The sequence below is a fragment of the Ambystoma mexicanum genome, chromosome 6p (genome assembly GCF_040938575.1).
Source record: "Ambystoma mexicanum isolate Mex_15411 chromosome 6p, UKY_AmexF1_1, whole genome shotgun sequence".
Lineage (NCBI taxonomy): Eukaryota > Metazoa > Chordata > Amphibia > Caudata > Ambystomatidae > Ambystoma > Ambystoma mexicanum.
This window is the reverse complement of record NC_090935.1, coordinates 650,880,110-650,905,586: the sequence shown is the minus strand read 5'-3', so window position 1 is coordinate 650,905,586 and position 25,477 is coordinate 650,880,110. Positions and strand designations below refer to the sequence as shown.

Below are 25,477 nucleotides of genomic sequence, written 5' to 3'. Positions count from 1 at the left end.
CCAAGGGATCTGTCATCCAGGTGGCCAGGAGACAGTCATCGCTTTTGGATCCAGTTCCTGGGGGTGGACCAGTGCGGGATGATCACCTGGATGGGGGGTCCTCGGAGATTGGAAGTGGGTCACCGCAGGGTGAGACGCGGTATCCCCTTCCCTGTAACACCTTTTCCCCATCCTACCAGTTAGGATACCTAGGAATTCAAACCCCCCCCGGCTCCCTTTTCCAGCAAACACTTTTTTCACTGACAACTCACTGTGAGAGAAAACGTACTAACAACCAGTTCGTACACCTGACATGTCCCAACACAAGGGTCAGAGTCGGGCAATTACTGATAATTACACACACACCTGACTTCCATCACACTTCCCCACACGTATAAAAGGCGGAGCACAAAAGCACACTCTGAGCAAGGCACAACACACGAGAAAGTAACAGTTCCGATATGGCAGTTTAATACGAGGAGAAAGACGCCAAGACCAGAGAGGGTTGACAGGAGGGAGTTGCCCTTCGCCTTTTCAGAGGAAGAAAACCGCTACTTCACGAGCCCTCGAGAATAAGAAACATAAAACCGGGAATTAAAGCTGAAGAAAGGTGCATTGTGTGTCAAAAGTACCCGGGGCTCTCCCACATCGATAGCCGAGGCAGGGAAGAGCGATTGCCACTGAGGTACTGTCCTTGGCTCCTACAACAAAGCCACTCCAGTAAAGTCAGCACAGCCGGTGAGTTGGGGAGACTGATAGCAGACCGGGCTGTGTTAGAACCAAGGTTGTAAGCAGCAACATTGTAGGAAGAAATCTGCACCGAACAGTGAGTAAGGCGCATATGATGAGCAATGTGAATATAATTGAATATCCAAGGAGTGACTGAACTTTTGAAACCAAGGTAGATGCCATATACAGAGTGGTCCTGCGCCACGTGAGTGTTCATTCGAAGGTCTTCGTTAGGTATCCAACAGAGTGTAAAATGTGTGAACTGTGAAAAAGAAGTGGTCCTGTAACGGGTCAAGCCAAACCCTGTGCACATTCAACAGTCTTCGGCTAACACAAACTCTGTGTCCGAGCCTGGCGAAGGGAGACTAATTGTGGAAAGTTTAGTTTAGTTCATTGACTTATAATGCGCGCCAGACCCAGAGTAACCGGGCGCAACAGAGAAGAATATGGAAGGCTTACAAAGTTAGAGATATTTACAGAGATACATCAAATTTACAGAGGTACAGGAATGTACAGTATACGTGCTTACTAGCAGTCAATATGCAAGATGCAAGGTTAGCATGCTGTGTTCAAGTTAAAACATTAGTTGATAGACTTCTAAAAATACATATATACAATCCCAATAGGCTAAAGTTACAGGGGTGTCTGATCAGGATGATTACAGGTTATTAGAGTTGATATGTTTGATGAAATTCCTTCTGAAGTGTGGGAACGGTTGGTCAGCTCTCAAGTTGTGTGGCAAAGCATTCCAAAGTTTGGCAGCTGTCACAGGGAAACAGATACTGCCAATTTTGGCGAGTTTAAATCTGGGTACTATCAGACGGTTTGCATTGACAGTTCCTGTCGGTCTATTAGAAATGTTTCTCTTTATTTTGTCCATCAAGTAACTAGGTGCTGCATTATTTAGAGTTTTGAGGGTCAAAGAGATCATTTTTAGATGGATTTAATTAGCAGTCGAGAGCCAATTGTACTGGCGTCTAAAGGAGGAGATATATTCCCTTTTATTTATGCCAAGGGCTGCTCTAAGGGCATTATTTTGTAGGATTTGGAGCCTTTGGGTGATGGATTTGTAGGCACCGCTGTAGAGTGCATTGCAGTAGTCTATTCATGAGAGTATTAAGGCTCTTGTCAGGATCATACAGCTGTGTTTGGATCAACAGGGTTTACCTGCTCTTATTAATTTACAGATGGAGGCTGTAGTTGATGCTAAGGAATTGACCTGTTTAGTGAATGACATGGTAGAGTCAAGGTAAAAACCGAGCGTTTTTACTTCCCTCGAGACCTTAATGACATTGCTGTCAATGCTAAATGCTAAGTAGTCAGGGTCTAATTTGTGGATATTTGCCTGTGAGCAAAAAATGATTAACTCTGTCTTATCGTCATTCAGGCAGAGGCCGTGGGATGCCATCCATGCCTGAATGATAAGATACACCCTATTCACCAATTCCCTGTCTCTATTATGATCCCCGGAAAGTGGGAGGAGAATCTGTGTATCATCTGCATAGTTAGTGTAGGTGATACCTAGATGGTCCAAATCATCGAAAAGAGGTTTGGTAAATATGTTGTATAGAGTGGGGGAGACACAGGAGCCCCTGGGGACTCCACATGTGATAGGTGTAGGGTCTGCTGCTGCTGAGGGGGAGAAAACTCTCATAGTTCTCTCACTCAGAAAGGATTCTATCCATTTGATAGCCTGGGTGGAGAAGTGAGCAGCAGAGGCCAAATGTCTACAGAGGACCTTGTGGTCCACGAGATCGAATTCAGCTGAGAGGTCAAGTAAGAGGAGGAGTGCCGTCTTTCCTTGATCTCTCAGTTCATCCATTTGGGTCTTTAAGTCAATGAGGGTTGTTTCGGTGCCATGTAATGGACAGAAACCAGATTGTCTGGCTCCCAGTAGCTTATGTAGTTCAAGGTATTTTTGAATTTGTGTGTAAGCCACTTTCTCCAGTATCTTCAATGGAAATGGTACTGTGGTAATCAGTCGGTAATTCGTAGGGATAAGAGGGTCTAGTGACTGCTTCTTGAGGAGCGGGAGAACCCAGGATTGTTTTAAGTTTGCAGGGATGTTGCCTGTGGAGAAGGAAGCATTAATAAGTTTGTAGATGAAAGGTGACAACTCTCTGGCCGGATCTTTTATTAACTGAGCTGGGCAGATATCACCTTTACAATTAGAGGGCTTAAAAGGGAGAGGATGATTTTCTCTACCTCTATGGTGGAAGTTTTAGTGAAGGAGAATTTATTAGTGTGGCACTGGACGGTGACTGGGGCTGGCTGGGCAGGTTTAACAACTCTTTTTTTAGTTGTATTTTGTTTTGGAGGGTGTTTATTTTGTTTGCTAATGTGTATTGGATCTCTGCACACCACGTCTGATCCTTAATGCAAATGTCTGGTATGGCAATTGGTGACTCAAGTGCTTTGGAGAAACGTTCTTTCATACTCTAGTTCGAGTTAGCAATGCGATCGTTGTAGGAATTTTCGCTTTGCCAAGCAGACTTCATTTTTATAGTGGCGAGAGATAGAGGTAAGGTTAGCCTTATTCTCATCGGTTGGGCATTGTTTCCAAGTCGATTCACATTTGCTTTTTGTTAGGCGTAGGGCCTTAAGTTCAGGCGTGAACCATTTGTTTAGATGGGCTTTAGGTTTACTCGTACGCATTTTAAGTGGGGCAATTTTGTCCATTGTGTCTAACATGATTTTACTGTATTTGTGAACTACATCACTAGGATCTAGGTTGTCCGGCAGTGCACTTAAGGTTGGGAGGATAGCAAGAATGATGTTGTCCACTGTCATATTCTTTTTATTTCTGGTTGGGCAGGATGGTGCCGTAGGTATGGCTATGGTAGAAGGTCGGGTGGTTAGGAGATTAAAGGATACCAGAGAGTGGTCGGTCCATGGTAATGGTGAGATGGAAGAGATGGCAACTGTACAATTGGAATTGGCAACCCAATCTAGTACTGTACCCTTCAAATGGGTAGGATTGTTAACTTTCTGGGATAGTCCTAGAGAGTTGAGAGTATTAGTGATGGTCAAGGCGTGCACGTCAGCTTGGTCATTAAATCCTAGGTTAAAGTCCCCTAGTACCAGCAGTTGTGAGGTGGTTTTAACATTATTGGTTAGTAGGCTGTGTAGATCCTCCTCAAAGGTCCCGAAGGGGGCGCTGTGGGCTGTAGATAAGGTGAAGGGTAAGTTATTGGGTATTGTTTATGTGGAGTTTAGCGGAAAGGTTTTCACAAGATTGCAGAGTTTGGGTAGGGACTAATCTTAGCGCTAAGTTTATTTTAGATATGATGGCAATGCTTCCTCCGCGGGAGCCCTCTCGGTCTTGCCTGGATATAGTATATCCGTCAGGGATGGCTAGCATAAGTGACGGATAGGTATCGGAAAAGGTGACGGAAAAGGTATCTGAGCCCGGCTGAGGGGTATCCGGGGTGAACCGTGAGCCACCAGAGAAATTATATTCCATAACCATTGGAGAAGAGGATCTGAGCCCGGAAGAGGGGGATCCAGGGTGACTAGTGAACCGCCTGATTTTTCGTTGCTTTGGTACATCATGCCCTCTGACTCAAGAGACTTTTGATGCCTTAAGAGACTTGGGCACAGAAGGGCGGGATGTTGGTAATAGAACTGTGTCCTCGTGCCGAAGAAGCCCAAGAGTGTGTTATACCAAGTGAACCGCCTTGTCCCGTGCTGAAAATGTGGGGAAGGGAGGCAAACGGCCTGAACATCCTGACTTATTATTTTGTGAACACTTCTTTATTTTTCATGAACAGTTCCCCCACACTATTTGTAATGATTGGAAATAGGTTTTTTAGCATAGGCCTTTTTATTTTGAAGAGACTCCACTAGGACTGCGTTATTATTATTTGATCTTGCAAGGTAAAAATGGTACCTCGAAACCATTTAAATGGTAAATGGGTACCTCGAAACCTGGTAAAATGTATAAACTCAGGAGAATTCGGAACAGCCCAAAACATATCTCTGCATGTTAGTAAAGTTCTACCAGCATTATTTCAGGGCATTTGAAAGCAAATATGAGCTTCTGAATGTTTATTTAGGCAACATAACCCGAGGGGTGGGGTACCCAGTAGGGTAATACCCCCGGAACAAAGCAAGGGCTTTAACAAAGCCTCAGTGGTATTACCCTACCGGTAATGCCCCCCCTTATATTGCCATTAGTACCCTGGCACGTTGTTCCAGGGTACTAAGAGCAATTTTTCTCGAGTTGAGAAACAGAGCTTCAACTGTTTCTCGACTCGAGAAAAAAAGAAAAAAACTGCTCCCCATCACGGTTCAGGAGAAGGGACTACACATAGTACCTTCTCCCTTTCCATGGCGGCCTTTAAAATGAATGAAAAAAAAGTTAACAAAACACCGGCCATGGAAGGGGCGACGGGACTACATTTAGTCCCTTCTCCCTTTCCATGGTGGCAACTCGCGGGAAAGAACTCCGGGACGCTGCAGCATCAGAGCCTTGTCGGGCAGGTAAGGGCCAATGAGCTTGCTTTTAACAAGCTCATTGACCCTCGTTGGGTTCTGATGAGAATTATTGCACACAGCTAAGACGAAATTGGAGACTGCATACAAATTGTTATTTTGCTTTTCATGGCCCTATGTTTAGACAATTCGATAAACTGTCAAAAGCAGCATTTACAAGGCTGCCATTCTGAAGTCCCCAAGTTACCGCACTGAGAAACTCAGCATCTCAGGAGGCTGACGATCCACCAGAAGTAATGACATGTGCAAACCTGAACTCTGCCGGTGCAGGAAAGGAAAAAAAACAGAATACAGGCCTCTGTTTATGTCCCAATACTCTGAAACCTCCTCCCTGTCAACATCGGACGTGCCCCTCGCGTCTACAGTTCAAGGAATGGCTCCTCCCTAACACTTAGGTCCACAATTCCTCCACTCCCCACCCTAACCTACCCTGCCCTACCTGAGGCTGGGTCAGCCGATCTCCCGTGTTTTCCTCGGCTGGTTACTTTTAGACCTCTTGCTGACAAATTGCCCACCTTCCCCCTCCATTGTTGGTAGCTCCCGACTCCCTCGTTTCTCTGCCCCCTCACCATGTTCTTCCCTGTATGATTGTAAAGCGCTCAGTTGCTTCTCAAAGCAACATCTGTGCTCAATAAATAGCCTAATAATAATAAACAAAATTGCAATATTGTGTCATCAAACATCCATGAAACCCAAAGTAAATCAAATACATAGGTTCAAGACTCAGCTGAATGGCTAAGACTCTTTTTCGGAGGTTGCGTTTACTATATGTGTGGTTTTCTTCAAGTAATGTAAATCCATTGAGCAAAACACAATTGCATACAAAGATATAAAGTATTCCCCATTTGGAAAGCAACGGCCGAAAAATGAACCAATGAGAGTCTTTGACCGACTTGATAATACACATAGTTTGGAGAACTGATAGATATATCCATAATAAATAGGTTCCATGTGTTAATATCCCCGCAAAAATATCGCCATACAAATATATCTCCATATTTTTGCAGTGATATTAAGGCATGGAACCTGCGGGGGACACCCCCGCAACCATCTGCATTATTTTTAAAGGAGCGGGGGACACCCCCGCAATCCTGCTTCCAAAAACCCCAAAAATTATCCCCACCAAAAATATCGCCTATGGCCGTTCCAGACGACCATATATACGGCGATATTTTTGGTGGGGATAATATGTAGTGATACCAATAAATCTACCAGTAAGAGAAATAAAAAGGTTTGCTGATGACAGTGACAACTTGAGTTGGAGTTTAATTTCCTGTATGAGCATCAATCTGTTGAAGAAGCCTAGATGGCACAGGTCAAAAAAATCTATAAGCTTGAATAATTGGCTAAAGTCGTGTTGAGTGATATAAATGGAAAGACGTGTAAGGTAGATATTGGTGAGGCTCATTTTTCTTTTATAAAATAAAGGTTTGCTGGAGAAACAAGGTTTATTTATTAAAAAACAAGTTCCAGAGGCTTCATGAAGTGCACGGTTCAGTTCTAATAGCCCTGGTACGAGCCAGCAGGCGGCTCTAAAAGAAAAAAATAACCATATCCTGTTGTCAAGTATAATGAGAATTGAATTAAAACCCTTTTCAATGCAACTTTCAAAACAAAGAAGGTACACAATTGTGCTGTTAATAAATCAGCTGAGAACAGTGGTGGTAGCGAACACCGAAGTTTGATAATGTAATCAGGAACAACTGAAGTGTCCCAGAAAGGAAATCCGTTATGACGAGGTGCTTCCTAGTTAGATGTGGAAACCTGGAGGAGATGCCACCAAACATTACTCCCTAAGCCCTTAAACCTTATTTTTAAGAAAAGCGTGTTTAAGGTTAAATGTAATACACAAAAAAAAAAGCTATAAAATGCTCTGTTATTGTGCTGTTAACCCAATGATGTAGCCAAAGGAAGCTGTGCATAGGTTTAGAAATAAAAAGGTTTTACAAGATCGAGGGGTGATTTGGGAGTGAATATTTTCAATGATTTTTCGCTACTAGGATTTCAACATATTTAGCAATTAAGATCTGTTTTTGGCCTTTAGATTTTTATTGACAACGGTCAGTAATTACATTTTGTACATGAACTAAGAACAGAAGGTCCCCAAACACACTGCGCCAAAAAGGTGCAACAAATAAATTGCGGTCTGATGTTTATTCAAGGTAAACAAGACAGACTGACACGTGTTTCGAGCTACACTGGCTCTTCTGAGGCTTGTAATTGGAGTTAAGGATTCAATTGCAGAGGAGGCATAAAGATGCCTGTAAGTAGGTCAGCTCCAATGCTTCTTGGATGCGGTAAGGTCTAGTAACAATGGAATAGCAGCACAATTCGGCTCGAAACACGTGTCACGCTGTCTTGATTACCTTGAATAAACATCAGACCGCAATTTATTTGTTGCACTTTTTTGGCGCAGTGTGTTTGGGGACCTTCTGTTCTTTGTTCATGTACTGTGGTAGTACATTGGCAGTGTACCCACAATTCCCAGACACCCGCTGCCTAGTGCTAGTTGAAGATTATTTGTACAAGTGCTGGAATTACTTTTGACATTTTCTGCCAATCTTTGTCTGTACATTTTGTACATGTAAATAAAGCAGGTGAAAATGTAAGTTAAAGTAGCATTTAAAGATTGATTATTTATTATGCGCTTATACACAAGTGTTTCAAAGGGCAACAGGAAATGTTTCTTCTGAAACCACAACTGCAAATTGTGGGAGTTGGGCCTTGGAAATCATCACCTCTGACATGCAACCTCATGTACTATCATTGACAAAATCCCTTGGACTAGCCTATTTCTCACCCAATAGGTAGCCATGAAGGTACCTTGCGCTTGCCTTTTTTCAAAATTTATTCTGCTGTTTTGCAGATCTCCAGATCGCATCACCAGAATTTATGGACCAATTATGTGAACGATTCCCCTCTCTTTTCCATTACAGGCTGCAGCTCTTAACTTCCACGTTCAGCACACCTGCAGAGAGAGGGGTACCAGCAGGGACAACTCTAGTGTCTCCCATGGCCTTCCATGGGGCTAGAGGTCATGCCACGAATGGGAGCAGGTATATGACACTGGTGGCTTTGGGTTTATGTCCCGTCTGCTCATTCATTGTAATCATTTACAGAGCCGCCCAGTGTTAAAATGAACTTGCCAGTGGCTCATGTGTTCTCTTTCACCAATTGTGGAAGAGATTATCAAAACAAGATCTTCTGCCAAGACATGGTTTAGGACTGGGGCTTGAGGAGGGAGCTGGCAACAGATTTTATCTGCTGCATCAAGGATAGAATGACAGGGTAGTTTGTTGCTCTTAATAGGCACAATTTGATCCTACCACTAGAGGTCCCTCCTTTTACTATTCAAGCTAGAATTTGTTGGAAAATTTGTACCAGATCTCGTAGACTGTCAATAGTTGAGACAATGCGTCCTAGTATTATGAAGTAGTCACCCACAATTCATCCAACATGGGCAGCAAAAGAGAAAGATTCTTCCATTTCTGACTTCATTCTAGCATTAGGCATAAATAGGCATTATCTCTTCAAATTTTATGAGACACACTATGGAAGACAAGCATATTCCCCAGGAGGAAACCGAGGTAAAGAAGGGACGCTCAAACAAATCCCACTCCCATTCCTGGGCGGTCGCTTCACCTCCTCGGCCAACTTGGAGTTCCCAGAATAAGACGAGGAGAAAGAGAGGGCGATTGCAGAGGTAGATCTTAATGTTAGACTTATTTCTACAGAACCTCTTCCTTAATTTAAATCTTATAGTAGATTTTCTATTTATCAAATTCATTACACAATCTGTCTCTAAACCCATGCTTTATTCTGGGGTCAAGGAATTAATTCACAAGGAACGAGGGGGTTATTGACAAACCTTCCATACCTAATGTAAGTGGTGCAGAAGTACAAGTCTGACACAGTGTTGATACCTGGCTCGCACAGACTTATTTATACCAGCAAAAGAAAAGCCTATCTTGCCTCATTACTATGAGGGGTTGCCTTCCTCAACAAAAATAGTAAGGACCCAGTCAGGATGTCCGTAAAGTAAAATGTCCACCATCCTGTGTCTAAACCTATGTCCGTCCCTTACACTATAGAAAACTTTCTGTCTCCTTAATCCAGACGGAGACCCTCTCATTCTGGATCTAAACTCCAAGGCTCAGTTTTTGTGAAAGAATATTCAGTTCAATGACCACTTCTTAAATGTTCAGTTCAACTTAACGAAAACACAGTTCCCCAATCCTCTGGAGAGAACCTCTTCCTTGGTTCTTTATTCAACTGAAACTAAACACAGTTCCCACAATATTGTGGAGGAATCCTCTTCCTCAATGTAGTTCCCCAATCCTCTGAAAGAACCCTCTTTCTTACACAAAAACGCAGTTCCCCAATCTTGTGGAGGGAACCTCTTCTGCTTGTTAGTGCTTCAGTTCGTAAACGACAAACAGTTCTCCAGTCTTCCAGAGGGAACCTCTTCCACTGTCTGTGAAATGAAATATAGATCTCCAGATTAACGAGACTCTCTACTCTATTATAACACAGAGATATGGGGGACTAGACAGGCCTTAATCGGGGCTAAGGAGAGTGGGGAATACTGTGTTCTCCCTGGGCCATCGTCACTGGTCCCATGAAGGGCCACCCCGCTCCCCCCATGAGATCCACCTGCTGAATTCCATCCCCCCCAGGGGGACTATCAGGTAGCAGCCTCACCTTCCTAGCTTCATGGGGAGGGGGCTTCCCCCATGCAATACCCTGGGATTCGTCACACTACATTCTTGAATACTATGCATCCTTTTTCTGGGAGAGGAGGAGGGGTTCCACCTAGTCTTTACAGATCTACTATTCTTTCTGGTAGGATAGCTATGTCAAAGAAGGCTGTTTCTCACGCAAACCCCACCGTCAAAAGAATAGATACTGCTCTGAAGAGACGCTATGCAGGGGTTAAGTCTAACCTTAGAGTGGGTATTTGTTTGCTATATGCTGTACAGTCACTGGTAAAGGATCCTAGGACTTAGCTGCTGGGATGAAGGATGGCGTCGACTGTTTGAACTGAGCAAGAAGACACACGCTTCAAATTCAAAGGATGTCTGATTTATCATTTGAGGTGGTTCAGTCGTCTGCTTTGCCTTCAGGTGTAGAAATTGCAGCCAGGAGGCTCTTCTTTGATGGGAAGTTTAAGGGGGTCTCAGAAGGCTGCTTCCCTTAGACTGCCATATTCTGTGATACTCACCTTTTGAGTCAGATTTAGAATCAATACTTTACAGATAAGCCTGCTTAGGTTCTTATTATGAAACCCAGAAAGACACATGAGCCATGATCGCCCTCTCCCTTCCAAACCTAAAAGCCTTTATCAGAGTAATCCATTCCATCAAGTCGGAGATTGCAAGCTAGAGCTGCCAAGTCTGGCTCTAATACATCTATCTAACTGACCACTTTTGGAGACCTTTTCACAGAGGGCACAACAAAGGGTTTCTTCAGCCAGTGGACCTATTCCAAATATGATATTTGGATACTGAACATTGTGTCTCAAGTTTAAACTCTAGGTCTGTTACCTCCTCCTCCATAGATTGAGGTGTAAAGCTCACTGCCGACCAAAGGACGCAATAAGGTTTGTTTTCTCTGCAGAAGTCTACCGAGGTTGTACTCTCTAAAAGGACCTACATCCCGGTCCACTGGAAGGTCAGGGTCTAGGAGTTTATTCTCATGTCTTCTTAGTGCCAAATGTACCAAGAGGTTTTCGTTAAAAAAAAAAAATCAATCTACTGGAGGGCAATCATTTGATAGAGTCTTTTTACTTCATGATCGTGAACCTGCAAAAGATCTTCCATTTCATTCAACCACTTGAATACCTCATGTTCACAGATACCGAGGATGCCAAGCACCACATACCACCTATCAACAGGCATCAAAACGTCCCACAGTTTGGTGTGGACCAGCTACATATTCAGTTTGGAGCTCTGCCCCTTGAACTGAAACCCACTCAGAGGGTTTTCATGAAGATGTTAGCTGTTTTAATTGTAGTCCTTCATAATAGGGGCATTTCTGCCCATCAATACCGGTGCGACTGACTCGATTCACTTCCTCTCTGGAAAAAACAGGGGGAAACATGAGAAAAAATGCTATCTGCTGAAGCTCACAGTTTTCTCATCCATTGGAAGAAGTCTTCTCTTAAACAACATTCCGTACTCCAAGGATTTACATAGTGGTAAGATTCAAGACTTCAGAAGGAGTCACCTTTCTTCCAAATGAAGGGGCAAACAATTTGAGACATCATGCCTGACTTTTCTGTCTCTTTTAAGCCTCTCCAAAGAATTGCTCAGAGTCTAGGGAGCCACTGTGTTAATTACGTGGGATTTGGTTTGAGCCTGGCATTGGTTGGGTCCACAGAGGTCCTTAATCCTAACCATTGATACATTATTTTTCGTTGAGCTTTTAGGCAGTTTCCATCATCATCATGGCCCTTTGGGCAAGGTTACAGATGTAGCTCTTTCAAGGCATCTTCTGCTATCTTGGTGACTGAGTTCACAATAGTATGAGAATCTAAACCATGTACCCACCAGAATCAGAAAGGATTTACAGTTGCGGGTGAACTTACAGAAAGGGGGTTCTTCATCAGGCTCCTGTACTTCTGGTTGTGATAAATAATGCAAATACTCTTAAAATGGGTAGCCAATAGTGGAGCTTCAAAAAGAGTAATTGTTCGTCCTTGTGGGAGATACCAGCAGTTCTTTCTGCCCTCAAAAACATGCTTTGGTAATGAAGCGGTTGGCAGCAGAAGGCTGAAGTGAACAGCCATGTGGCGAGCTTGGGGACCTCCTAATATCATTAAGATCACACTTTGAGGGGCTGTCTCTGGGTCCTCAGATAGAATAGGGCTGCAAAAGAAATCAGATGGGAACAGCCTGGGGTGGTCCTCCAAGCCAAAGAGCAGCAGCCATTGGCAAGAATCTCGGCCACAGAGTTTTACAAGATTTCTCCATGCAATACACATACGACGAGAGAGGAATTTGATGTGGCACAGATGAGATGTGCAGCAATGTTCACCAACCATTGTTTTAAAGGACATAATCTTGAGTGTAGAGCATGAAAAGTGCAGTGGTGCAGCCCCACTAATGCTTGATCCTGCAACCGGATGATTAAACAGAAGGCTTTTAACAGACAATTCTTGAACAGGTATGGTCATAGATTAATCTAACACATGAAAGCCTGATCACCTCAGACATCAGCTACTCTTCCTTTTTTTAACATTATTTGCCCTACATATGAAAGGTATAACTGCTATGTCAACCCCTTCTGCTTTTGTCCAGAAAGTTATCCTTGGGTGGCATTTTGAAGCTTACCAATCTATACTGCAGTGGCAAAACAAACTCAAGGGCTTAAGAGCAGCAACATTGTTACTATGATGTTGGCCCAAGATAAATGTAAAAAGGTGCGGATGACTGCGCAATCGAACTTATCACCTCAAGATGAATCAATGATGGATGTGTGCCAGTTTCCAAAGTGGACCTCATGCAAGAAATCAAAAAATAGATTAAGGGAAATGTAGCTGAATTATCCCAGAAGGTACCATCCATCCCTTGACAAGAAGGCACTAGAGGCCGAGAGACTAAACATCTTTGCATTGCCCAATTAGGTGGACACTTTGGAAGAGCTATGTGCATTTTTACAATCCAAACATGAGGACAACGAGAATCAATCTAGGTGAATCAGAAAGGCGCGGGAGTGCCAAAAATGTCTAAGATGCGCAACTGGAAAGCGTCATTCAAGATCTGCTTTGAAGCATCCTTTCTCTTCAGGACGCTGCAGAAATGATTTTGGACAGGAATCACAGGGTTCACTCTTTCTTCCAGCAGAATCCCAGGTTTAATCTCCGATGTATTTTTACAATATCAAGGGACAAGTTGTGGTAGATATTAGGAAACTGCCCGAAATTCAGGTTAGAAACGCTAGTACGAAACTTTTACAGGACCTTGCACCAATAACACTTCCCAAATGCAGAGCCCTCCGGAAGGTAACTGCAAGACTATGAAATTAAATATTGCTGGGGTTTTCCATGCATGCCTGGTTTTTCTACAATGATCACTCTTGGTCTATAGCCAATTTGAAATATGCTGAAACTCTTCTTCACCTAGACCAATCAGGGCAGCAGAGAAATCTCATCCAGTTAAATGAAGATGCTGGATCCGGATATGGATTATCAAGGATGGACACAGACATGGACAAATCATCGACTGGAGAAGCTTTGCAGGGATAAGTCCAGTTCAAGGGAAGATAGGATCACCAACACCCGAACTACTCCTATTGCAGAGAGAGGGGATGCTTCAATGGCACTGCATTTTGTATCTTGTATGCTGACATTAATTCGTCATGTGACAAATAATATCCTTACTATGTTATGAGCTTGTACATTTTGGAAATGAGTAGGTCTAGTGGTTGGGTGCTTGCCACCATGGGGTTGCGATTAACCCCTTCTAGGGAGACCCCTGTAAAGGTTTGAACATTTCTTCGGCTTAATTTAAGGGACAGAAGGAAACAATGTTTTAATCACATGGTTTTCATACCTATTGCTTTATTTTAACTGGGTGGCGGGGGGCGTGGAAGGGTTCCATCTGAGATGGCAAGGCTTGGCTGGGAGGCGCCGAAGGATTATGTGTGAGTTTCAACTTGTTACTATTGAGACTGTTGGAAAGGCAAGTAATTTTTGGACAGTTCACCCATAGTTAATTGGAATGGTATATGGGACAAAAAGTAACCAGGTTTCAAAATGTAAATCACCTACTCTTAATTTAGTTATGTTATTGTGATTTATACCGCTCAATGCTGCCATTTTCATGCTATAGTGTCACAGCCTAACCACACTGGAGCTGAGGGTTCAAATTCAAGGAATGGCGTGCATTGCTATAATTACCCAGAATGTTTCGGCTTTATATTGAACAGTGAAATGTAGAGGTATTCTGTCTCATTTACAGGCCCTGTGTGTAGGGTTCGCCATGCCCTTGGAGACACGCCTATGTTTTGAGATAAACCCCGCCTACATGGCCAACAGATTCCCTTTCAGTTATTCGCCTTAGGTAGCAAAAAGGAGAAAGATCTATACTCTTAGCTCAAGCGATCCTTTTTCCATGCAAAATGTTTCTAGGCATTTGATTGGGAGATTTTTGATGGTAATGGGGCTACTATTTGGGCACCAAGTTCCACTTACATCAGTTTAAGGCACAAAGGACAAGGAGAATGTTTTTTTCCTCCGACGTACTGCCCAAGATAGCCACCTTCTTTGAAGTTTATATTAAAGTAGTAGATGGACATTTTAATTCTGTCCATGATTCAATATAGTATAAGTCCCTGACTCACACAGCAACAGATTTCACAAATGCTATTGCAATGGCGAAGCTCCCTGGAGAACAATGCTTAGTGGAAGCATGGCAATTCTATCATCGCACGGATGTCCACTTTACTCACGTTTCCATTGTTGATAGGGTCAATATTAGGCTATAGGGTCCTTTCAGATCATTCTCCCATAATGGTCTATGACAGATGTGACAAATACAGGGAATTGGTCCCTTCTCCTCAAAGGGCAACCACCCTCTTTTGGGACTAGGGAGGTAAGGCCTTGACTGTCCTAGGGGAGAGGGCAAGCAGGATTTCACTGGGGAAGACCCCCTCCATTAGGGGACAAGGAATCCCCCAGGTAAAGATTTAACTACATCTCCTTTAAAAGCAGAATCCCAAGTGTGTGTTTGTTATATGGGAATTGAACGGGAAAATAATTTGCAGGGCCCTTTAACATTGAATGGCTTGCTTTCTGAATCCAATCTGTTAAAATCCATAAAAGAAGCGTCGAGTCAATGGTGTCTACTCTCTTAAGGCCCACTGGAAGGGAGAGAGAGAAGGGGAGAGAGAGAAGGAGAGAGCGAGAGAGCGAGAGAAGGAGAGAGAGAAGGAGTGCAAGAGAGAAGGAGAGAGCGAGAGAGAAGGAGAGCGAGAGAGCTAGAGAGAAGGACATAGCGAGAGAGCGAGAGAGGAGAGAGAGAGAAGCAGAAAGAGAGGGAGAGGGAGAGAGTGGAGAGCCCGAGGGTGCAAATTGGAAGCCTGGCGTAGAGGAGAGGACCAAGCCTGGAGGCAGGATCATGCAGACAGTATGGTGTGGGCTGAGGAAACCCAAAGTGCACAGAACGCTGCCGAGTCCAGGAAGGCAGAGAGCCTGAGAAGCTTAGGATCGCTGAGAAAGCGAGAGACGGAGCCGCCGCAGATGCAGCATATCGGTGTTCAGCAGCTCCAATGACGAAATTGTGTCGGCCGCAGACAGGAGAACCTGAAGCGGATGACTCAGCCAGGAACGCATCAGCATTGCAGTTCTGCAGCAATCGGAGAAGCCCCGTCCCCCGACGAGCAGCGCCCACGAGAACCAGGTACATGGCTGAGAGAGAGGAGTGGGTGGAGGGTGGTGAGGCACTGAAAATACCCCATGAAGGGGTGGCAAAAATAGAAAATCCAGCTTTTTAGCCTAAGCCAGGGTGAGCAATAAGATACCCCAGGAGGGCTTGGGAACTAAACAAAACCCATAAGGCCTGAGATGCAAAATAGCCCAAGACAGGCTGAGCCACAAGATACCAGACGAGGGGGTGAGTGATACAAAACCCGGACGGCCCGATAGTGTAACGCTCACCTGACTCCCACGGAGGCGCTGGCGTGGTTCGCGCTGCTGTGACCTCTTCAAAGGTGATGCGCAGGGTTCGGAAGACGGACTGGACCGGGCCCCCAAATCTGGCTTGTCTGGCTCGCAGAAGTATCCTTCTTAGGGTCTGGAAGGACGAGCTCTCCATCCTGCTTCTGATGCAGGGGCGCGTTGGTATCCAGTTACTTCACTGGATTTTCGGATTGGTGAGAACCAAACTTGCTTGGCTTCCAGGTAAGTTTTTTGATAAGAGGTTCCCCTTGTGTCCATGCATTAATGTACTAATGCTAGTGTCTTTTTCCCCATAGGGGCCGGGGTACGGAATGCCGGGGAACAGGCACCGACCCGAGATGAGAGGTGAAATCCTTGTAGAAATCAGGTAAGTCTTTAATGAGCGTTTTTTGGTAATGTCTTTTCATTCGCTCATTAACGCTGATGTCTTTTTTTTCCCCTTAGGGGCCAGGGTCCGGAAATGCCAGGATGAGGCGCGGACCCGAAATGAAGAGGGAATGAATCAACAGGTAAGTCTTAACATGGAGAATTAGCTTTCCTTATTCCCTTCTCTCTCTCACCTTTTGTTCTGGTCTTTTTCTCCCTAGGCGCTGGGGCGTGACTGCGAATCCGGATGATCGCTGCTGAACATGGAGGCTCCCTGTAAAGGTGAGTGGAATGCGGCGCTGCGGCGATCGACGCAATGAGCTTTTAAATAAAAGTCTTCCTTTTCAGGATTGTCGGCGAGATGTCTCCGGGATGCGGATTTAGCAGGTAAGGACTTTTCCTTCTTCTGTTCTCCTCTTCTCTTCTTTTGCAGGTGATCCAGGATGCTGGCAGGCGTGGCAGAAGTCAGGATGCAGGAGCAGACACGGTGAGCGTCCAGCTGCTAGATGCAGAACAACGCGAAGCACGTGTGGCTGTTCGGGTGGGGTTTAAATAGCCTTGGAAGAAGTTCCAGGTATGTATCCTTCCTCCAATCAGGTATGTATCCTTCCCTGACCACGCCCGGATGGTAAATTAGTCCCACAGGTAAAGTAGTTCCTTTCAGGCCTCAAGGAGGCCGGGATCCTGCAGCATGGTCTGCATCAGGTAAGTGCACCCAAGCACTTCCATAATGAGCCTGGCGCCTATGGCGGCAGGACTGATGTCTTTTATGAGCCTGGCGCCATAGGCGCCAGGACACTGTCCAAAGGGCCCCTATATGGGGTTGCTGGGTCCTTCCTTGGGGACTGGATGTCCGCTTTCGGAGACGCAGGGCTTGAACCGGCTCCCCGGGAGCGGGCATCATGACAGATAGGCCCGATCACCCACGCAGGGGTGAGAAACCAGGTAGCCCCAGGATGGCTAGAACTGTTCCAAGCTGAGTCAGGCTGAAGAGCCAGAAGACACATGCCGATCTATGATATACAATCACCAAGGAGAGAAAACACCATGGAGGGGTGAACAAGAAACAGATTCTAAACATAAGTCAAGAGTCTGTTGTACTAAACAAGTTGCCAGTTTACAGGACTATTTACTCCAATTAAGGATCAAACTCTTTGAACTGACAAGGACATTTGTGTGTTGGAGTCACCTTTTCAAGAAACAGAAAAAGGATCAATCAGGTATTTGTATTGCGCACTATCACCAAAAGCATCATGGTGCAACACAGTTACTGGAAGGGAGACATCAATTAGATAAACAGATGGGTTTTTGGTTTGCGCTTGAACAGCGCCGTAAGGCTACTGGAAGAGTGTTCCAAAGTTTTAGACCAGCAGTGGAGAAAGCTCTACCTCCTACTCTTTCTTTGCGGTATCTGGGTACCTTCAGTAAAGGTGCGCCTGTGGATCTAAGCAGGCGTGTCGGGCAATAGCGCTGCAATTTATTCACGATAGACAGGCAGCCCTTCCCATTCAAGGCTCAATGAATAATGCACAGAGCATTTAACGTGACTCGTGCAGAAATAGGTAACCAATGCAGAGATCAATGAGCTGCTGTAACGTGGTGGCTGTAGGGAATACCTCTGACCAAACGAACTGATGTGTTCTGCAGAACCTGCAAACGTTGAATTCGATAAGCAGGCAGAGCAAGATAGATGGCATTGCAGAAATCAATACTGCCATTAAGAAAGGCTGCAACCACCTGAGCAGGAAGGTCCTCAGGAATGAAATGAAGGATTTTCTTGAGAAGTGTCCGTTTAAGGAAGCCTAGTCCACAAACTACATTGATTTGGCTCTCCATAGCCAAAGTAGACAATATTTTAACACCCAGGTTCCTCCTACCCTCACCGGGACTGGCAACGGACCCAGCGATAGCGGCCAGAAGTCTAATGTCCATCTCTCAGAGGCTCTCAGAGAATAAGGACTTATCTGAATTGTATCAGCAGAGGTCTGAAAGCAAAAGAGAGAACCAAAGACACAATTGAGTGGGGGTCAGGAACCAGCTAATAGAAGCAAAACAAGGGAAAAGTAATGCTGTGCTAGGCTACGTTTATGTTTCCTTAGTTATTAGTGGGAGTGTCAGATTCTAGGGTAGGTGAGGTTTTTCTAAGACATCCCGAGAAGCACTAGCTTGTCATTTTCTTTTGAAGCTTAAGGAAAATCATCAAATTTGCTCGGATAGGTGAGGCATTGTTTCCTTTAATAACATTTCGAATTTTGAATCATGTCTTCTTGTCCGTTTCCTATGTCTGACCTGCCCGACAGGCCATCCAGCCCGTTTCATGGAATGCCTCTGCTGTTTTGGGGGAGTGAGGGGTCGGAGCCCTTCAACTCGTCTTTACCTCTCACCCCACAAGCTCTAAGCCACAACTCTCCCCATTGTACCCTCTACCTGCAGGTCTTTTAGGGTAGCTGGGAAATTGGGGGATACTACGTACTAGCTTCCTAAAGAACAGATTGCCTAGCAGCGCCATCTTAATCCCCATGGCTCCTGAAAGATGTTCTGCTCATAACCCAGCAGTTCAGCATGATGTTTGCAAAGCCATTGTCAGCTTTTTTACTGAAAAATATCACACTAGGGATGATATATCATATGGAACACTTTTAAGGCTGTTTAGAATGCATTAGTCAGGCCACCGCTTATGTGAACGCTAGAGAGAATATAAAGGGTCCAACTTGAAAAGGGGGTCCAGACTTGGGAAGAAGCACATACAATAGATTAAATAAAGCCCTCGAGACGTACACCCAGTTAAGGCCAGAGATGGAAAATTGGTATTTGTCTATTCTTCCATGATATGGGAAACTGAATCTGATTCCTGAAAAAAAGTTGAAAAACTTCACCATAGGATTTTTAAGTTTTTTTTTTTTTTTTTTTTATAAAAGTGTCGAGTTGGGAAAGCCATCACCTCAGTGAAAAAGCCAGAAGATGATGGCTTTCCCCACCCCAACACTTTAATAAAACCTTCAAACCCCAACTTGTATATCCTATGGTGAAGTTGTTCAACTCTTTTCAGGAAACAGGTTTAGTTTCCCATATCATGGAAGAATCGACAAATACAGTTCTCTGAAAACCTGGAAAGAAGAGTTGGGATAAAGGGCTTATCGCATGATTGCTCCTGGCATCTCGAATAATGCGGGTCCTCCACTAATTAATAAACAAAATCACCAGACAGGCTTTCTCGTGGAATACAGTGCCCATGATAATATATGGAAGACAATTGCTCTTATTCAACCAGTCCGACAAGGCCTTTTCTATACTTGCACTAGATGCCAACCAGGCTTTTGACCAAGTCGATTGAAGGTTTTTTTTTTTTTTAGAGAAAGTTTGCAAGCTTTTGGAGCTGGGCACTGTTTCAGTTGCCATTCACTAAAATTAAAGTTAGATCCAGATCTTTAGGGGTACAAGCCAGTTTTCCTCTTTCCCCCATTTAGTTGTGCCCTTTCAATGGAGCACTTTGCATAGAAAATTAGTTCTCATGACAATATTTGCGACCTAAAATATGATGGGTACTTGCATAAAATAACACTTTAAGGAGATGATGTTCTCTTAGATTTTAAAAACTATACATCCTCTGTTCCGGCCTTGATGAGAAAACTAGATGATTGTGAGGAAATCTCCAGATTCTGCATAAATTATGACAAAGGGACTAAACTTCACAGAGACCTCAGCTATATTGCTATCGCTTAGGGAATCTTCTTCGGATTATTCAGGGATTAAACTCACATCCATTTACTCCTTCACTATTTCAAGAGCTCTCCCAGGATCTTGTCATATTACTCTCAGGGCTCCTCCATCTCGTCCTTAGTTATTAACCTCTATTTTTGCCCCCTTTTTAATATCATCCATGTCTACAACATGGCATATTAATTACATGCAAATTATACACAACCCATCTTTAAACTAAACAGCAACTTGACCATCTTAAATTCTGCCACAGTGCCATCCAAGATTGGATGTGCAAAAACGGATTACAACTGAATGAGTCGAACACAGAAATTCTTATTTTTGGCCCTTGTAGGATCACTGAACACCTTATACCAGAACTTCAACTACTGAGTTTTCCGAAAGGAGTTAGTAGATCAACTGCTCCTGTTAGATCCTTAAGAGTCCTTTTGGATTCAGAGGGCTCTTCATCATATCCTTCAAAACCAAGAAGAACTGTTTTTTTCAGATGACAGTCCTCAAACTCAAATTCAGAGCAGTAGTTGTGGTACCCAAGATTAAACTCCCAAACAAGATTACTGAAAATCTGTCGCAAAACGTTCTTACGCCTCCTTAAACAAACTTCAAGTCACTCAGAATGCAGCTTTAAGACACATTAGGTCTTAAAAAATTGTGATCATCTTAAGGCTGGGAGGAGATGACGTCACTGGATTGGTGTTGAGAACCGCATTCTCTTCAACACACTATGTCTTATCCACAAGTGTGGATGGCGACATGCACCTGCATACCTCCAGGTTACAACCGTGGTTGCACACCAAGATCAAAAAGGGGCCTCCTTAGTATTCCTAAACGCTGTTCCACGTCACGTGGAGGCCACCGCTTTTTGGCCTAAGGACCTAAACAGTGGACCACGTTACCTGAAATTCATAGGCAGGAATGTTCCGATAAGAGATGTACATCTCTTCTTAAAATGCCCCTGTCCCCTGGATCAGCTTTTGGTGCTCGCTCCTCCAGCACTTTCTCGTCAGTAATGATCAGCGCCAACAAGCAATTAAGTTACACAGTATGCTTTATAAATGGTCCCTCTCAGACAGTGTTTCCTTGGTAAGGCTTCAACATGCCCAGGTTCATCATGACACTGTGGGAGCCTCAAAGCCTGACCGCTATTAAGCCAATTACATGCTTTGCGTGTCAGAAATGTCATATTTATGCCTTACTTTATCTCTCTTGATGGATCTGATGGGGTGGAGATAAGGTATGTCCTTTTGGCAGCGACTCTACTCTCAGGAATAACAGAAAAACCAGGTGGCAGCTTCGAAGGGCAAGCCCCAAAGCGAAGGAAGACTCAATGGAGAAAAACCCATGAGGCAGCAATTCAGTAGATGGTGGTTCAAGGAGGCAGCATTTTAAGATGATGCAAAAATCAACAGCCAAAGACAAAGTCTAAGAGGAAGCTGGATCAGGAGTTCTGGGAAGAACTGTATAGAAGAGAACAGAGAGTTGAAGGAGACTAGGCAAAAGCAAGCAGGAAGCAGAGAAGTCAAGGAACAAACAGGAACAGAGAAACAGACTGTCTCAGCAAGACTGGGAAGGAAGTAGTTGCGATGCGAGGCTTACCGTTCAGCCGGCGTCTTTATGGAAGTACAAAGGAATCAGCAGTTCTGGGTTTGTGACGTCAAGACAAGTCTCCCGAAACGCAGGTGCCATATTGGATGTGGCAATGATGGATGCGGAAAGGCGCCATCTTGGAAGGGTACTGCGGCGTCTCCACCGTGAAAGAAAAGACCAGCGTTGCTGCATCGTAACATCATGCCCCCTTCTAGGTCCAGTGGGGCCAGGTTTGCTGGGATTCAGCAAATGATAACGGCGAACTAAGAGGAGCATGGACATATTTGCCATCTTCCCAAGCCCTGTCGCAGGGAGCATACACCTTCCATTCCACGAGGTACTGTAGATGTCTTCTGTAGATGCAGGAGTCGCATATTTGTTCCACTTCATACTCCAGTTGATAATGAATAAACACAGGTGATGGTTGTGATCGGCATTCTCGTAAAGAACCAGCAGGTTTGTATGGCTTGAGAAGGGAGGGGTGAAAGACCGGATGTATGCGTTTCCAAGAAGCAGGCAGACAGTCGATAAACAACATGGTTAACAACCCCAGTAATCTGGAACGTACCAAAATAGTGAGGAGAAAAGTCATAGGTTGTAAACTAGCTGGTAGGCATTTGGTAGCTAGCCAGACCTAGTCTCCAACACTGTACTGAGAAGAGGGGGGTACCCTTGGTGTCAACATATCTTTAGGTAGCAATGTGGGACTCAGATAGGTTTTGTACTGCCTGTCAATGTGTGTCTTGGATTTTGAGCAGTAAGTAATTCATCCACTGTGCGAACAGAGGATTCAGTGAAGTCAAACACAGGTAACCATTTGGGATGCAGTCCATTGGTACAATAGAATGGACTTGTTCCAACGGAGGAGCGTAGAGTGCTGTTGTAGGAAAATTCTGCTATAAGAAGGAGTTGACCAAACATCCTGTGCTGTGGAAACGAAGCATCGTAAGTACTGTTCAAGTTTCTGGTTCATTCATTCTTTCTGTCCATTTGTTTCTGGTTGATAACCATGAAGACAACAGTTTTCGTATTCCCAGAGTGGTACATAATTGGGTCGAGTACATGGAGATGTACTGTGGACCCTTGTCAGAAATAATAGTGTTGGGTAGACCATGTAAGCGAAATATATCCCGCAGAAATATCTAGCTCATTTGTACATCTTCTTTGAGATGAGGCCACTAGAACTGATGACTTAGTAGATCTGTAGTTGCACGTGGCTTGATGACCGGCAAACGCTGAGTCATGGCACTGAGTTTTAAGTTCCTTTTGTGGAGTAACTTGAGGTGTATAGAGACAATTACCATAAAAGTACAATCCATCACGATGACTCAAATTCCACTTCTGGAGAAAAGTGGAACTAGGAGGCGTCGTTTTCAATGCATTCTTCATCCTGTGTAGGAAATTATCTGTGACCATTACAAAGGATGTGCGAGGCAACAGCTTTTCAAGAGTCGTTGTATTATCAAAGGAATCCATGCCCCATCTGGAAAGCACGTAGACGAGTAGGTTCTTAGATCCAGGAGTGTACGTCATAAAGAAGTTGTACTGCGAGAAGAAGTGAGCTGACCTGTCCCGTCTGCTGTTTTTGCAGTCAAATTATTGCAACATTTGCAGATTGCAATGGTCCATTCTGATCCAATTGCTTGAGATGCTCCCAACAATAGATGACAACTCGGTACATGCCAGTTTAATGGCTAGAAGTTCGTGTCTAGGACGGTATTGTTCTTGTTGGAATCCAATAGGGTTTTTGAGGAGAGCAAGATAGGATGCACCGCTGGGTCTGATTGTACTGGTTTTAGAACGGCTCCCAGAGCTTTGTCAGAAGCGTCAGACTCCAGGATTAATGATTTGGTGGTATCAGGTTCAGCCATGATGGGTGCCAAGGTAAAAGCCTCTTTCAAGGACTCAAAGGCGTTTTGTGTGCTATCATTCCATTCGAACTTCTGATGTTTCTTTAGTAGATAGGTCAAGGGCTAAACATGTCTAGAGAATCCAGAAATAAACCTGTGATAAAAATTTGACAATTCGAAAAAAACATTGAACTTCGTTGAAAGAAGATGGCGCTCTCCACTTGAGGATAACGGTGACTTTCCGAGGGTCAATTGCAACACCTTGTTCGAAGCGTATGTATCCGAGATAAGAGACTGAGGTAACGTCAAATAAACTTTTTTCTGGCTTGGCCACAATTGATTTACAATGTTTGGTATTAGAAGCTACTTTCTCCACCAAAAAAAGTGCTCAAAAACGAATCAACATTGTAAATCGTGGCTGTTTCCATTATTGAATCAGAGGACAATCACCCTCGAGGTTCCAACCAAGATGTACTGAAACTGAATACTATATCCTGCCCCTCCTGATTCCAGTGGATAGGAGATGGTGTGACCCATGCCAATATATGTGCCTGAAAAATGGGTTGTTTTGTCCTGAAGAAGGTTGCCGTACAGAGAGAGTAATAATGGTGATGCTTGCAGAGAGCAACTGAAACACGTGTCGACGTGAATCTGTGGGAACAAAAGAACACAGACTGTTGTGATACCTCAAATTTGTGGGGATGGTTTACAATGAATCATAATCACATGGAGATATAACAGATGTTGAACTGTTTTTTATATACAGACCATTTTTTCAAAGAATGAATTGTGGAATGAGAGATTGATGAGAATAGCATGAATGTGAACAAATGGAAAAGTGAATGGGCCATAGTGTCATAGGAATTGTTTAATATGTTTTTTAGACATAGCTTCTTTGCTTGAATACATTAAATAAAAAATAAAAAATCTTGGGAATTAAAACCAAGTTAAAAAATCACTTGTGCATTCCGTCATCCTTATCTTTGTCTACTAGTTCGAGCCCCTTTGTATTTTCACATTGATTGACCTGTAGAACTAGGGACGTTAAAACAGGTACCCCTTCTAATTTGCAGTGTGTTGAAGTCTGTCAGTGATGTATTGTTCGATGTTGTTAGTTGTCTTAAACCATTGCTGGGATATAGAGGCTTGTTATTGTAAGATAAGGATTGAATTTGTAGTTATTATTACCGCTGTATTTAGATGCTTGGATACTGTATATATTGTATTATTCAAATGTACACCTCTGATGTTATGACTTTGTTTGTGTTACCTTTTCCAAATTACAAATAGAGATTAAAAAAAAAATAATAATAACGGTCTACATGCTGCCCCAATCTGCATAGGTTCTGAGAGGTCAGAGGCAGCAGTAGTAGAGATTTCTGTAGATGTAGTTGAGGAAGAGGGCCAGCTTCTGCGTGGGGACCCATGAGCATGAGGCAAAGTTCAGATGCACTTGCCTAGTGCTGGCCCTCAGGGACACTGAGTAAGGGCTACTTTAGCTCTTTGAGCGCCCAGACTCCACTAAGCATTCTCACAAGACTGAGGCCGCTCAAGCATGCATTGGCAAGTGTTATCTCATCAGTAGAAGTTTCTCACTTCCAGCTTGTTTAGTTTTGTTTGTGCATGAGCACATGCATGAATTATTCTATCTGTCGCTGCTGCCAGCAGCTATCTATTGCTTTTCAGTTATCAGCTTCAGTGAGGAAGGTGAGAACGAATGGACAGAGTAAATAAAATGGATAGAATAGATGGCACAGATGGAGTGCTCGATCTTAAATGCCTTACTGATATCCAGATGGATGCAACAGACGAAATGGATGAACCGACGAAGTGGAATGAACGGACAGAGTAAACAAAACAGATAGAATAGAGGGTACAGATGGAGTGCTCAATCTCAAGCGCCTAACTGATAACCACCATATTACACTACCAAGCTTACTCTCTCCTATACACCAACACTCAACTAGAACACAACGATACTATGACACATTCGGTATAGCTGTTCTCATACTACACCCGCCACATACTCATCCTAATTAAACACAGCAAGCTGAGCACACACCGCTAGCTTAAG

General features: G+C 43.9%; 1 protein-coding gene across 1 annotated transcript in view; it reads right to left on the bottom strand.

Moving 5' to 3' along the window:
• MRPS27 (mitochondrial ribosomal protein S27) overlaps positions 1–25,477 on the bottom strand; it is an 874,008-nt gene that overhangs the window by 206,752 nt on the left and 641,779 nt on the right. The window lies entirely within an intron of this gene.